Consider the following 13,766-nt stretch of genomic DNA (forward strand, 5'->3'; position numbering starts at 1 on the left):
GCATGCAGCTCTAGCCTGGGGAAGGTGCACGCAAGAATACAGAATAGGCTGACCAGGTGTCTGGTTTTCGACCGGAACACCCAGTTGAAAAGGGATCCTGGTAGCTCTAATCAGCACCCTGGACTGGGCTGTTGACTGTCTGATTGGCAGTGCCACACAGTGGGGCTGGCAGGCTCTCTGCAAGCCTCCGTGCCATACAGCTCCCAGGAAGCAGCCAGCATGTCCCCCCTCTGGCTCCTACGCGGAGGGGCAGCCAGGGGGCTCTGCATGCTGCCCCTGCAGCTCCCATTAGCCAGGAACCATGCGGGCAGCACCTGCAGATGAGGCAGCACACAGAGCTGCCTGGCCACGCTTCCATGTAGGAGCTGAAGGGGGGGGGGGGGGACATGCAACTGCTTCAGGTAAGCTATGCCTGGAGCCTGCACCCGAGTGCCCCCCAACTCCCAGCCCTGATCCCCATCCAGCCCTCTGAACCCCTCAATCCCAGCCCAGAGCACACTCCTGCACCCAAAACTCCTCATCCCCAGCCCCACCCCAGAGCCTGCACCCCCCAGCCAGAGCCCTCACCCCCTCCCGCACCCTCGCCCCCTGAGACGGCCTGGTGAAAATAAGCAAGTGAGTGAGGGTGAGGAAAGCGAGTGACAAGGAGAGGGGATGGAGTAAGTAGGGGCAGGGCCTTGGAGGAGGGGTGGAGCCGTGGGCAGGGCAAGGGTGTTTGGTTTTGAGAGAGTAGAAAAGCTGGCAACCCTATTGCAGCAGTGAAGGTCCCTTCCACCCCAGGGCACCTGTTCCAACCCCCCCAGAATGAACACGAACACACACACACACACTGGAAGAGTACAATGAATGTAGGAAAGGGAAATATTTACTTACAGAGGGATGAAAGGAGAAAACCAATGGGGAAGATGGGCCGGGGAGAGCAGTAAACCAGGGTTGCATTCGACACAAGGCCCCATGGGAGCACAGTCTGAAAGGGCAGACACCCAGCAATGTGTCTGCACACAGAGTTCAGGAGTCCTGGGCAAGGTTCCAGACCAGTGGTGTGTCTTGGGTGCCTCGGGTTGTCTTTGGCGCCAGCAAACCCCTCTGGGGCCCTTTCAGCCACTCTCTGCAAAGCCACACAGAGCGACCACCTCCCCATTTAGCTAACAGCCTCCCTCCTTATTCCCAATGCCAGGTCACAAGCCCCAGTACTCATGGCCCCTGCAGCTCTGGGCAGCAGGGATACTGGGTTCAGTTCCAGTTTGTCCTTCTTGGGCGAGTCCTCCCTGGCACTGCCCCTCCTGGCTCCTGTCCTGGGGTGGCCCCTCCCACTTCGGGCAGGTTCTTGGTTGCTTGCTCTGTGAGGGCCAGCTTGCTGCAGCCCTCCCGTCTGGAGCTCCAGACGCACACGGCCGGTCGTGCTCCCCGCTGTCTCTGCTCCCCCCAGCACTTCCTCTTTCTAGATCAAACACTCCCCCCACCCCACCCCCAGAAAAAGATTTAAAAGGGCCATGCTCTCTAAACCCCATAGGGGTTACATGTGGAACAAAAAAATCACATATCACTACGCTGGCAAACCCCCCTGTGTATATGCAACTGTGTCAAAAGTAGAGTGCTTCTGTCGCATAGCTAACATGCTTCAGGGAGGTGCTGTTAGTATGCCAGCAGAACTCCTCCTTCTATCTGCATAGGCTGGTCTACAGTAGGGGGCTATGCTGCCATAAGCTCTGTAGTGTAGACGCGGCCCAATATGTTACACTGTCAAAGCACACAGAGTGGACGTGCTATACTGGCACATCTGTGCTCTGTACTGGGAAAGTCAAACCACCCCATGAGCAAGACAAGCTAGACCAGTAATTGCTGGTATAGCGGTCTCTACGTGAGAGGGTTTTGCCAGCACAGCTTTTTCAGTCAGGGATCAACCCCCATCTGTGTAAACAGAAGTCTGCAGTGTGGATATAGCCTGAGTCACCCAGATGCTTTTGAAAATGTCACTCCTCACCCCCACCTCCACACTGTAAACCAGTAACCCAACAAAACAGCTGAACTGTCACCCTGTATCCCAAATCCATGTGGGCCTTCACACTCGCAAAAGATTGTGGGTTCAGGTATGTGGCAAGATATTATGATCCAGTGATCATGATCTAGTAGGGCTGAATTGGGACCTGCCCCCCTGGAATCAGAATGATTACAGCAGACCCAAATCCTGCATTCCTTTCACACCCAAGAGTCCTGCTGAGGTGAATGGGAGTTTTTGGATGCTCAAGAAATACAAGTGTGGTGTCAGTACATAGGTGACCTGCCTCTCCTGTGAGCTGAGTGCACCACACACAGATTCTTCCATTCCAGCTCTGACTTTCACAGTGTGAAAAGCAGGGATTCCATGATGCTTAATTCAATCTGGCAGATCAATGCCTTTCACCAAAATTATCCCCCCCCCCTTCTCATCCATCAATTTCCCCAGATAAGAGGCCTGTGGCTTAGTCCCTACTGGTGACAGATGCCCTATAATTGCTTCAAGTGGATCATCATCCAGACATCTAGCAGGCATTTACAGTGCTGCAGCTGTAGTCAGAAACAGTGTCTCACCAAGTAAAGAGAGACTCGGAGGAAGAGGAGGAGACAGCTGTTTCCGTTGCCTCTTAATAATAATAATAATAATAAACTATTATTATTATTTCAAACTTCGCTTTTATTTATATTGCAGTAGCACCCAGAGGCTCCAACTCAGATCAGGGTCCTGGTGTGTTGGATGCTGCACAAACCCTGGGGAAAAGTCTGTCTCTGCTCCATGGAATTTGGAGTCTCCAGGTGCTACCTGGAGACAAATAACTTGCGTGTGTGCAGAGTGCAAAGGAAGGATGAAATGCTGCCATGCTGATCTGGTAGTATTTTACACCTCTGCAGAATGGGTGTAAGTAGCTGCACACAACACAGAGAATCAGACCCACAGTTTAAAACCACCATGATTCTTGTCAACAGCAAAAGATGGCTTCCCCACAAAACTCCACAAAGGACAGCTCCCTCCCACCCACCTCTCTGGCATGACTCTTAAACAAGGAGCTTGCCTGGTCCAAGAGTTACACCCAGACTACAACGACCACTGGTTACCAAGACACCCTATCCTATGCTAGCAACATGCCCAGTGAGCTGTGCAAAATGAATGTGATGGGTCTCAGCCCACTGCTCAATGAACAGGTGTTTTCTCTGCCATTACACTTGGCGCTAACTGGCCCCATTCTCGGCTATCAAAGCAGAGAGGCCAAGGACTGAATTTCCTCCCCCCACCCCGCCCTGCTTTACTGGTGGTCTCTTCTGGTCAAGTGCAAGGCATACTGGCCAGCGAAAATGATTCTGGTCCCATCCCACGCTGTATCTTTTTGTACGCAATCAGATGCCTTCATTCTCTGGTGCCTTGTACTCCACTGCCAGATTCACGGAAAATACATCCCTGAAGTTAATGGAATTACAACCAGAGATGGATTTGGCTCTTCAAGTCTCATTCAAGAAGCCAGCTCATCTCTACCTTTCTCAGACATTTTGGCCCATTGTAATTGTTGCTTGGTGCACAGTTCTATGAAAGGAGAGGAAACGCATTTGCAGCCTCGAAGAGAGAAAAAAAAAATCAGGCATTTTAATTCCCTTATTTCCTTCCAATAATTTTTTTTTTTCCATGCTGGTGCCAGCCCTGGTGGACAGGCCAAGTCTATTCCATGCATTTAGTAGTAGCTGAACTGCATTCTACAGAGCCTGGTCTACAAATGCATAATAGTCTCAGCCACGTAAATGTATCTTCACACGCCAGTGGTCAACAACCGGTCGATCGTGACTGACTGGTCGATCCTAGAGGATCTCCCAGTCTATTGTGATCTCCGGTGGTACAGCATGGCTGCCGCTAAGGCAGATTCTCCGCCTACCCCAGCCCCACACTGCTCCCGGAAGCAGCCAGTGCAGCCCCATGGGCGGTGGGGCAGGGGTCTCCCTCCATGCACTGCTCCTGCCTGCAAGCCCTGCCCCTGCAGCTCCATTGGCCAGGAGAGCTGCAGGGGTGGTGCTTGCAGAAAGGGCCAGCACACGGAGCCATGTGCCCCGTGTCCCCTGCCCCAGGGGTGTGTTTGCCTCTTCTGGGAGCAGCATGGAGCTGGGATAGGCAGGAAGCCTGTCTTAGCCTCGCTGCACCAGCTGCTGAACAGGAGCCACCAGAGGTAAGTGCTGCTCAGCGGGAGGCTGCACCTCAACCCCATCCCTGAGCTCCCTCCCAGAGCCAGCACCCCATACTTCCTCCTGCACCCCAGACTCCTTCCCCAGCCCTGCCCCCTCCCAGAGTCAGCACCCCAATACTCTGCCCCAGGCCTGACCCCCTGCCAGAGTCTGGAGCCCCCTCCTGCACCCAAACTCCCTCCTAGAGCTTGCACCCCTCATCCCCTCCCAAACCCCTACCCTAACCCAGTGAAAGTGACTGAGGGTATGGGAGAGCAAGCAACGAAGAGGGGCAGGGAATGGAGTGAGCTGGGTGGGGTAGATCCTGGGTTGCCTTTAGATTCCAAAGGTGATCTTGGGCATAAAAAGGTTGGAGACCACTATCACACACAAAGCTCCCAAAATGTTTGCTACCGTATCTACAAACTTCAGCCCTCTACCGCTTTCTAATCAATTATAACCATAAAGATCAATTTTGATTTGAAACAATTTTAATCTAATGTAGTTTTTAAGCTTTAAGTTTTAAAGCCTTCCCTGCTACCTTCAAAAACAATGTACAATTTTAATTACAGCAAATGAAAAATTATAAGTTAGACACTGTCAGGCACATGCTTAGATTGTCTGTGGAGCTAAAGATCTGGCCCTGTATGTCTGTATTGACTTGTCTAACAAAGGGTTATTGGGCCAAGAGATGCCAAGTGCCCCCAGCCCCAGTTGAAGGTTGCTTACTCTTTCTCAAGCCAGGCCCACACAAAAACTGATTTAAAAAAAAAATGCACAGGAAAGGGAGCAAATGTTCTCAAAATAAAATAAGAACAGTTGGGTAAAATACCAAGAAATGTGCAAATACTAAACAGGGAAGAAGAGGACTTTGGATTTGGTAGCATACATGCGTAGGATGACTCCACAGGGCTTGTGCAACTGGGAGATAACGTGCTTTGCAGGTCATTGGCTTTTGAGCACTGTGTTATCTCACCGCAACATACACCTTGCTGTGTCTTTCTGCTCACTTGCAGCAGATATGCAGGCCATAATATGGCTTATCATTAGCCAGAGAATGACAATTACCATTTAAGATTAAACTTTTTTCTCCCCCCCCCCCCCCACTAAGTCTATCCACAAGGCCACTATGCCCAAGAAAAGATTTGCATGTGCATAACAAATCTGTACACTAACTGTTTATCTGCTTACCACCAATGATGTATAATTTAGGAGAAAAGTCTTGTGCATAGATATTGCATGGAGCATGTCTGAGATCGGAGGACCAGCTATACTTGGATGAGTAACCTTAGACAATGTCTACGGCAGATGCATCATGGTCTTCTACAGGGGCAGAGTCCAACCTTGGTGGCACAGCCACAGGCCTGCCTCCCCCACCCTGCAGTCCTCCCCTGATCCTCTTTCCAGTGCCAGCCTCTCTCCTTTCCCTTCTCCGACCCTCTCATCCTCCCGCCCCCCATCTCCTTCCCCCCCATTTCAGTACAGCTCCCAGCCGTAATGCCAATGGCCCAAGAGCCTTAGGCATCACAATGTGTGGTTTCCAAACAATTGCTGACTAAGGCTATGGCTACACTACAGAGTTTACAGCCTAGTGCAGACACTAAGATGACAGGAGAGAGCTCTCCTATAATCTTAATTATTCCAGGTCCGAGAGCAGCAGTAGCTATGTAGGTGTGAGAGCTTCTCCCACTAACATAGTGCTGTCCACATTGGTGCTTAGATCAGTGTAGCTTACATTGCTATATGGTGTGGCTTATTCACACCTCTGAGTGACATAATTTATACAGATTTAAGAGGAGGTGAAACAAACTTTGTACCCATGTTGGTAATGGGAGTTATATGGTGTGTCCATTTCCTCACCCTCTGTGCTGCAGAAATTGGGCCTCAATTTAGCAAAGCACTTAAGCACGTGCTTCATTTTAAAGCTGTGTTTCAAACCATGGGTCATACTTAAGTGCTTTGGATTCAGAAGGGGACATAGTGCGTGGCTAGAATCACAAAAAAAAGGAGGACTTGTGGCACTTTAGAGACTAACAAATTTGAGCATAAGCTTTCATGAGCTACAGCTCACTTCACGAAAGCTTAGAGACTAACAAATTTATTTGAGCATAAGCTTTCGTGAAGTGAGCTGTAGCTCATGAAAGCTTATGCTCAAATAAATTTGTTAGTCTCTAAAGTGCCACAAGTCCTCCTTTTCTTTTTTGCAAATACAGACTAACACGGCTGCTACTCTGAAACCTGCTAGAATCACATGAGACCGTAGAGATGCTGGGAAGGGATTTGGGGAGGCGATACAATTAAAAGGAGCAGAACAATGCACAAGTCTACTGGAACTGAATTGTCATTAGGGTAGGCAGGGTCCTTGTTTGGCAAGGAACGGAAGTGTCTTGTTCTCTGCAAATATCAAGCAGATTTAACTATTAGCCACAATATTTTACACTAAATGCCACAAAAACCCAAAGACAGACTTAGCCACTGACCACCCCCATAAAGCTTAAAGGCTGAATAATAACTCTGTACATCTGTTAAACATTTATGAGATTCCCTTAGAGCAAGGAATTTAGTCTCTGAACATAAACGTGATAATATACAGTGGCTCTGACTCTGGAGGTCAGCAGTTTAAATCTCCTGTCCTGCAGTTTGTCAAATCCCATTTACCCAATCTGGCTCAGTGTGAGGATACCGACGACATATAAATCTTTCAAAAAATGCCTTCTGATCTTTCACCTACAGTAGATTAAAAATAGCCCAGAGCAAGGGTGTTAGCATTTTGTCATCACAATTTCTCTGTCAAATATGATAGATAACCAACCAAAAGAAAGAGCCCAGAGATCAGATAATGAAAAAAGGCTGAATTATACCCACAAAAGCCAGGAATTTCAGTCATGGTGGATATCCCCATTTAGCTTATCCCACTGACCCCAGGTATTGCAGCATGGAACCTGTACCAAGAGCCCTACAATCCTCTAATATTTAGACACTTTGGTCTTATTTTTATCTTAATGTACAGTATGTACTGAAATCTCATTAAAGGCCTGGGAACTCAGGACTCCTGGATTCTGTTCTTGACTTTGCAATTGCCTTCTTGGGTGACTTTGCATAAAACACTAAGGCAGATTTGTTTTTAAGGGAGGCTGCTAATCTGGGGTGCCCATCATGAAACAAATTCAGCTGGAGTTTAGGAGCACTCAACACTTATGAAAACCAGTCCCAAAATCTGGCTGTGTGCCTTCCTGTAAAATAGTCTAGTAATACTTATCTACTCCCTTCCCCCACCACCAAAGGGATCATCAGGGTTAAAGTCCCTCAGGATGCCCAGAGAGAGGTTGTCATTGCTGTGGTATCTAAGCACCTCCTCCAGTCTTTACCAGTGGTTTAAGAGCTCTCACTGCTAAAGACCCTAAGCTGTGTCTATACTAGTGTTAGTCATCAGTGACCTTTCCTCCCACAAGAAAGGGAGACTGAGGCTAACATTAGCTCAGGACTGGACAGGAATTGCCAGTCTCAGAAGATTTAGAGATGGGATTGGTTAAGATCATACCTAAACTACCTTGAGTCACTAATAGACCTGGTTGGGAAATTTTTAATGAAACAGATTTTCATCAGAAAATGCCAGTTCATTGAAATTGAAACTTGGTGGTCAGAGCTCTCAGCTAGGACGTGCGAGACCCAGGTTCTGGTCTGCAGTCTCCCCAGTTCAGATTCAGGTTTGAGTCCCAGGTCTACCACCTCTGAGATGTGTCCTAACCATCAGGCAATTGGCTATTCTGGGGTGGGGGGCTCCCAGTGAGCTAGAGTGTTAGTCTTGCTCCTGGAGAAGCTGTTCCACTTGGTATAAATCATTATACAGTATATCAGCGAGCTAATGAGTGAGTGGTGACTCTATGGCCTGGTAGTTAAGGCACTCACTTGGGATGCTGTAGGCTTAGATTAAAGCAGAGATGGGCAAACTATGGCCCGTGGGCAACATCCAGCCTGCGGGACCACCAGACCCCTGAGCTCCCAGCCGGGGAGACTTGCCCCCGGTCCCTCCCTCCGCTATCCCTCTCCCCTGCAGCCAAGCCACCACGCGAGCAGCGTGGCTTGCACCCTCTCACCTCCCAGGCTTTCCAACAAGCCTGTCCTCCCGTCTAAGGGGGGAGCGGGGGATGGAGACCAGGAGATCCAGGGGCAATCAGGGGGAGTTGGATGGGGTGGGGTTGGTCAGGGGACAAGAAGCAGGGGGGCTGTCAGGGAGTGGGAAATGGGAGGAGGCAGATAGGGGGTGAAGGCCAGGCTGTCTGGGGAGGCACAGCCTTCCCTACCCAGCCCTCCATACTGCTTTGCAACCCCGATGTGGCCCTCGGGCCAAAAGGTTTGCCCACCCCGGATTAAAAGTCTTTGCTCCAATCACTAACACTGGTATATGAAACCTCCCAAAAAGATTTCCGCCCCTACTTATAATAATTAACTTTGATGGCTCAAACCAGAAAGGGAGTGCTATATCTTAGTCCGAATTATCTGAACACCGTGGTCTAAAAGATGCCCTCAGCACTGCCTATCTACACCGCCAAAGCAGCTGAGGTTTTATAAAACCTAAAACGAGGAGCTATACTACCAAAGCCGCTGCTTCCATATCTGCCCAGAACGATGCACGCTTTCCTGGCAGCTTGCAGAGAATGTAACATCTGTCTACCAGACACCTTTATGACATTCTACCTCTCGGAATAGTGGGCTAAGATTTAAAGAGTAATCATGTTAAATCTTGATGAGGCGCTAAATAAACTGTGCCAAAAAGGCACAGACTTGTCGGCAACCATCACCAGCCCCCATCCTGTGCAGACTGAATAGGACGTCGACCCAGGTATTTCTCAAACTGGGAACCATCCAATAGAAACAAACAGCTACAAATCATCTGTCAAACATCTCGGGAATTCTTCTGCACCCTCGGTGCAGTGCAATGCATCCACCTGTGTCCCCAGGAAGCAGCTCAGATTAGAGAAAGAGAAAGGGAGGCCCTGAAGACTTCGCTGGAAACCTTTGAGAAACTGGGACTTTACCTTCCCTTTGAAATAATCCTGCCCCCCCTTGTCCACTTTTCTGGAGTGACTGCTGACCTCAGACAGGCCCACCTCGGTTCCTCTCGTTAGCTCCAGTAAGAAAGAATCAGATGCATATTTTATAAACCAGCATTTCTTCCAAATATTGCCACTCACATTCAGAAAGGGGCAAATCCTGAAGCTTTTATGAAGGTCCTGAATCTGCATCCTCTTACTCACCCATGGAAGACCCTAGGCATGCAAACTGCCCACTGAAATCCATGGAGACAGTCCACATTTACATCAGCAGGAGAGCAGAATTTGGTCCAAAATGTTATTCAGTACCAATAACTTAAGCTATTTAAAGCTACCTTTTATTTTTAAAGCACTATTTATTATTTGTATGCCAGTGCATCTATAGGCATCAGCTGAGATCACAGCTCCTCTGTGCTAGGTGCTGTATGCACTTTCCCTACCCTGGAGAGGTTACAATCTAAATAGACAGGACAGACAGAGCCAGGAATATTATCCCAATTTTTCCAAATGGAGACCAGAGGTGCGGTGAGATTAATTGACTTGACCAAGGTCACCCAGAAAGTCTATGGCACAGCCTAGAACTGGGCACAGCTCACCCGAGACCCAGTCCACTGCCTTAACCACAAGACCATCTTACCACCCAGGCAGACATACTTAATACACCTAAGTCTATACTTGCTTGTGGGTTAAGAGATGGAGAGAAACATGCTGATCTTGCATGAAATTAATGAGAAGAAATTAGACAGGAAGGAAGAGAAGGAAAGACAATCCTAGAGAGTTCAATGTTATTAAAATGCATCTAGTTTGTTTCCTATGAGAAAGCTATTTGGATAATGCCCGTGTTCCTTGAAAGCCCCTCAACAAAAGGAATTTATCAGCTTTGCCTCTTTCCTCTCATTCTGGGGCTTGAATCAAGTATTTCTCAATGTTGCATTATCTCTAAACACCCCTGGTGGTGTAGTTTTCCCATCGGGGGGCTGGGTGTAGCTCCAATATAAAATGTTTATTGGTCAATCTTGCTAGGATTTTTTTTTTTTTTAAATCATTCAACCCATTTTCGCAGCCTGATTTCTAGGCCAATCAGCAGTGTACATGCACCTCAGTTTTAATTACCCCCTCAGAGAACTGCCTGGCTTTAAGAGAGGTTTTGGAGCTGATGTTAGAGATCAGCTGGGTTAATGCCTGTCCCCACAGAGCAAATGGACAGATTGCATTTGACCCTGGGATGGGAGAGGATGAATCATGGGAGGAAACGCTCGCTCTCCCCCCCAGTCTCCCGCTGTGCAATTGGTTTTAAATGGATCATTTATACTTTGTAAGCACACCAAAATGAGACCCAAAGCTAAGGGTGGTGTTTAACAACTCCCCAATGCAAGCTTGGATTCTGAAAGCCATACTGACAGGTTACAAAAGATATTTTCCCCTTGTGATAAATCTTTTTTCCCCTCCATGCTTGAAATGAGTCATCACTTAGCCACACTAACATCTAGTGTGGGGTTAGAGCTAGGAAAGTGACTAGGTAAAAAATGACAAGTGTGTGGTTCTTGTGCTTATTCCCTCTGAGCCAAATTATACAATCCATATTCCGCCCTTTGAAGTCGCCGGGAGTTTTGTCCATGAGTCAGAACTGAATAAGGACCAGGGAATCTGACACAGTGTTTTTCAGATTGCATCAGTTTTTCAAGGCAAATTATTTTGATGGGACTCTGCCTGGGACCAGACAGTTGGGATCCAACTGCCTCTTTTGTCATCTTCATCAGTAACAATTTCGCCATTAGAAATTAGTTGACAATTTTCGTAGTGCTCAAGAAAGAATAGAATCCAATGTGCTTTCCCCTAAATGCACAGGCCAGCTCTTGCTGTGGAGCAGGAAATGTGAGCAGATTTGACTCAAGGACACATGTTTGTCTAGTATGTGTGTTTATATTTTTCCCTTGGCTTTTGTAATGCTTCAGGGAGCCGTTCGCAGAGCTGAAATAATGTGGTCTTCTCATCATCTTCTAATGTGGTCATCTCGTTTCAGTTCCTGTATGGGTGGAAATGCCATAGGAAGAGTAGTCCATGTAATTTCAGCCCCATAAATGGCCCCGAGGGAGGGAAAAAGCCCATGAAAAACAAACATCAGTGCCAGGATATTTGGGTTTATTCAGATTTAACTAATACTGAACTGCCCTTTCCCCCATAGCTCCCACAGTTTTGTGCAGAAGCCCAGTGTCAAGTCCTACAGGCTCCCCTCATCTGAGATAATCACAATGCAGCTTTCAGCCTGTTTGGCTTTTCAGTGTTTTCTGGCTCACACTGCCTTGTACAAAACTGTCTATCATAGAGGAAGCTGTAATATCACATGCGGCGGTGGTGAGAGAGAACACATGAAAGGAAGGTACAGCTGCTAAACTTCACACCAGAATCAAATCCAAATGGAGAGGGATCAGATGCTTCGAGCCAGCCACAGAAGCATCATCAAACAGAATGAAAAATGAAATCAAAAGAGACCCAGGCTCATGAGAAGTATATCGAACCACCTTTGCTACCTTGTTACTATTTAAATTAGGGTAGCCCTCTCACAATCGAGATCGGAGCCCATTGTGCTAGGTGCTGGTACAAACAGAGCAAAAGACAGGCCCTGCACCAAAGAGTTCACAAACTCAACAGACAAGATGGACAAAGAGTGGGAAAGGAAAGGAAAAGTGGCTTGCCCAATGTCACCCAGCAGATCAGTGGCAAAACCAGGAATAGAACCCAGGAGTCCAGTGGCCCAGTCCAGTGCCCTACCTATTGCACCTCAACTTAGTTGCCAGCCTATCACAATAGCTCTCATGCGCACTCTGAGCCAGCACACCCATTGTTCACAAGCACTCATTGAGTCTGCCAACTGCTCTCTACATTCATAATATGTCGTTCCGTTAGCACCTAGCACGGCACCGTTAGGACAGCAACAGTGCCTGCCTCATCACACAACCAGCTTCCCTTCTCCAAGGCCCAGTGAGTCAAGTGGAGCTTGGATTGTTCCCTCTTTCAGCTCCTTATTATGAATTAGTGGTTCAAGTCCCTGCCTTCTTGGCCACTCTTGCCCTTCCCCCTCCCCCCATAGAACCCTCTTCCCCTTTGCTCCTCAAAATCCCCAGCAGGTTTTCCCTCACATCAATCCTTTCTTTCTGTCACTGCTCCCTTCTCAACAGGAGGTCAGCATGACAGATATTTGCCCCCATATCAATATCCCAGAGCCTGAGTCTCTGTTATCCTGCAAACTGGGCAGCCATTGAGTGACACCAGAGCAAAGCAGTTGCTAAATGCTACCGGGTCAGAATGGTATCATTTTACACCCACTGTGCATGGGTATAGATAACTGCACAAGATGCACAGAGAAAACAGAGTCATGCCTAAAGTCTTTAGTATTTTTAGGCATGCTACTACATGAGTACATATTTGTACCTATTTTCTCCCTCCTCTACCACAAAATTTACTCTGCACTCCCTGCAACTCTTGGCAAGGACAACATGAAAACTAGAAGTGAACCCAAACCGTTGAGCATACCTGTAATTCCAGCAGATACAGTCTCCTTTTTGGTTCTTTCCCTTCTCCACAGACATGCAGGACACCTTAGAGCAAAGGTGAAGGTGCTTATCAGCTCAGGCCCTGTACCCCAACACAAGCAATGAAACAAAGCACCAAAGCCAGATGATTGACTCATGGAAAGTTCCTCCACCCTTTTCGCTGCTGACCTGGTTTGTTTCTTACAAGAAGCTGAAATCCTGGGGAGCCAGCTCCCTGAGCTACTGTTATCTGGCAGGAATCACTAAAACATGCTTTCCACTCGTTGTCATAGGTCATGACCTATAGCTGCTGTTGAAGGTCTGAGGCTTTCTTCCTTCTTTTACCTTTCCCACAGCAGCCTTGATTGCAAATTGAAAAATCCTGTAGCAAAGTACTCCCCTCTCGGGGGCTGAGTGTCTGTCGCCTCCGTGAGCTGGCGCAGTGTTAGAATTCCACAGTTGTTGGTTAACTGTCTATCTCAATTACATCAGCGATTAGAGAAATGTTGAGCGGTTCAGGCTGCAGGGCAGGGAACAGGTGACCTACTGTTCCTTTTGCTAAACATATGCCTGGAGTGCTAATTGCACAGACCATGTGTGCAGTGAGCCATGGTGTCATTTCTGGGCCTCAGCAACCCAAGACCCATGTGAAAAGTAAAATGCCTCAAATAAGCAATCAGATGTGAGTGGGAAAAGCTGATTGGAGTTTAGCATCAAGCTGCCCCTTTGATTAGTCTGTCCCAAGCATGAGATCAGATGGAGAGTATTTATGCCCCATCTACAGCAGTGGTTTTCAAACTTTTTTCTTGGGGACCTAGTTGAAGAAAATTGTTGATGCCTGTGACCCAATGGAGCTGGGGATGAGGGGTTTGGGGTGTGGGAGGGGCTCAGGGGTGGGGCAGAGGGTTGGGGTATGGGGGTGAGGGCTGTGGGGTGGGGCTGAGAATGATGGTTGACAGTGTAGGAGGGGGCTCTAGGCTGGGACAGGGGGTTGGGG

At 48.1% G+C, this 13,766-nt stretch overlaps 1 long non-coding RNA gene across 1 annotated transcript; it reads right to left on the reverse strand.

Moving 5' to 3' along the window:
* Nucleotides 1–10,772: 10,772 nt before the first annotated feature.
* On the reverse strand, nucleotides 10,773–13,423 carry LOC122457034. The gene is made up of 2 exons (XR_006276305.1): nucleotides 12,771–13,423; nucleotides 10,773–11,262 (listed from the first exon to the last, which is right to left on the reverse strand). It is a non-coding gene; the product is annotated as an uncharacterized LOC122457034 (long non-coding RNA).
* Between the last annotated feature and the right edge of the window lie 343 nt (nucleotides 13,424–13,766).

The sequence above is a fragment of the Dermochelys coriacea genome, chromosome 18, assembly GCF_009764565.3.
Source record: "Dermochelys coriacea isolate rDerCor1 chromosome 18, rDerCor1.pri.v4, whole genome shotgun sequence".
Taxonomy (NCBI): domain Eukaryota; kingdom Metazoa; phylum Chordata; order Testudines; family Dermochelyidae; genus Dermochelys; species Dermochelys coriacea.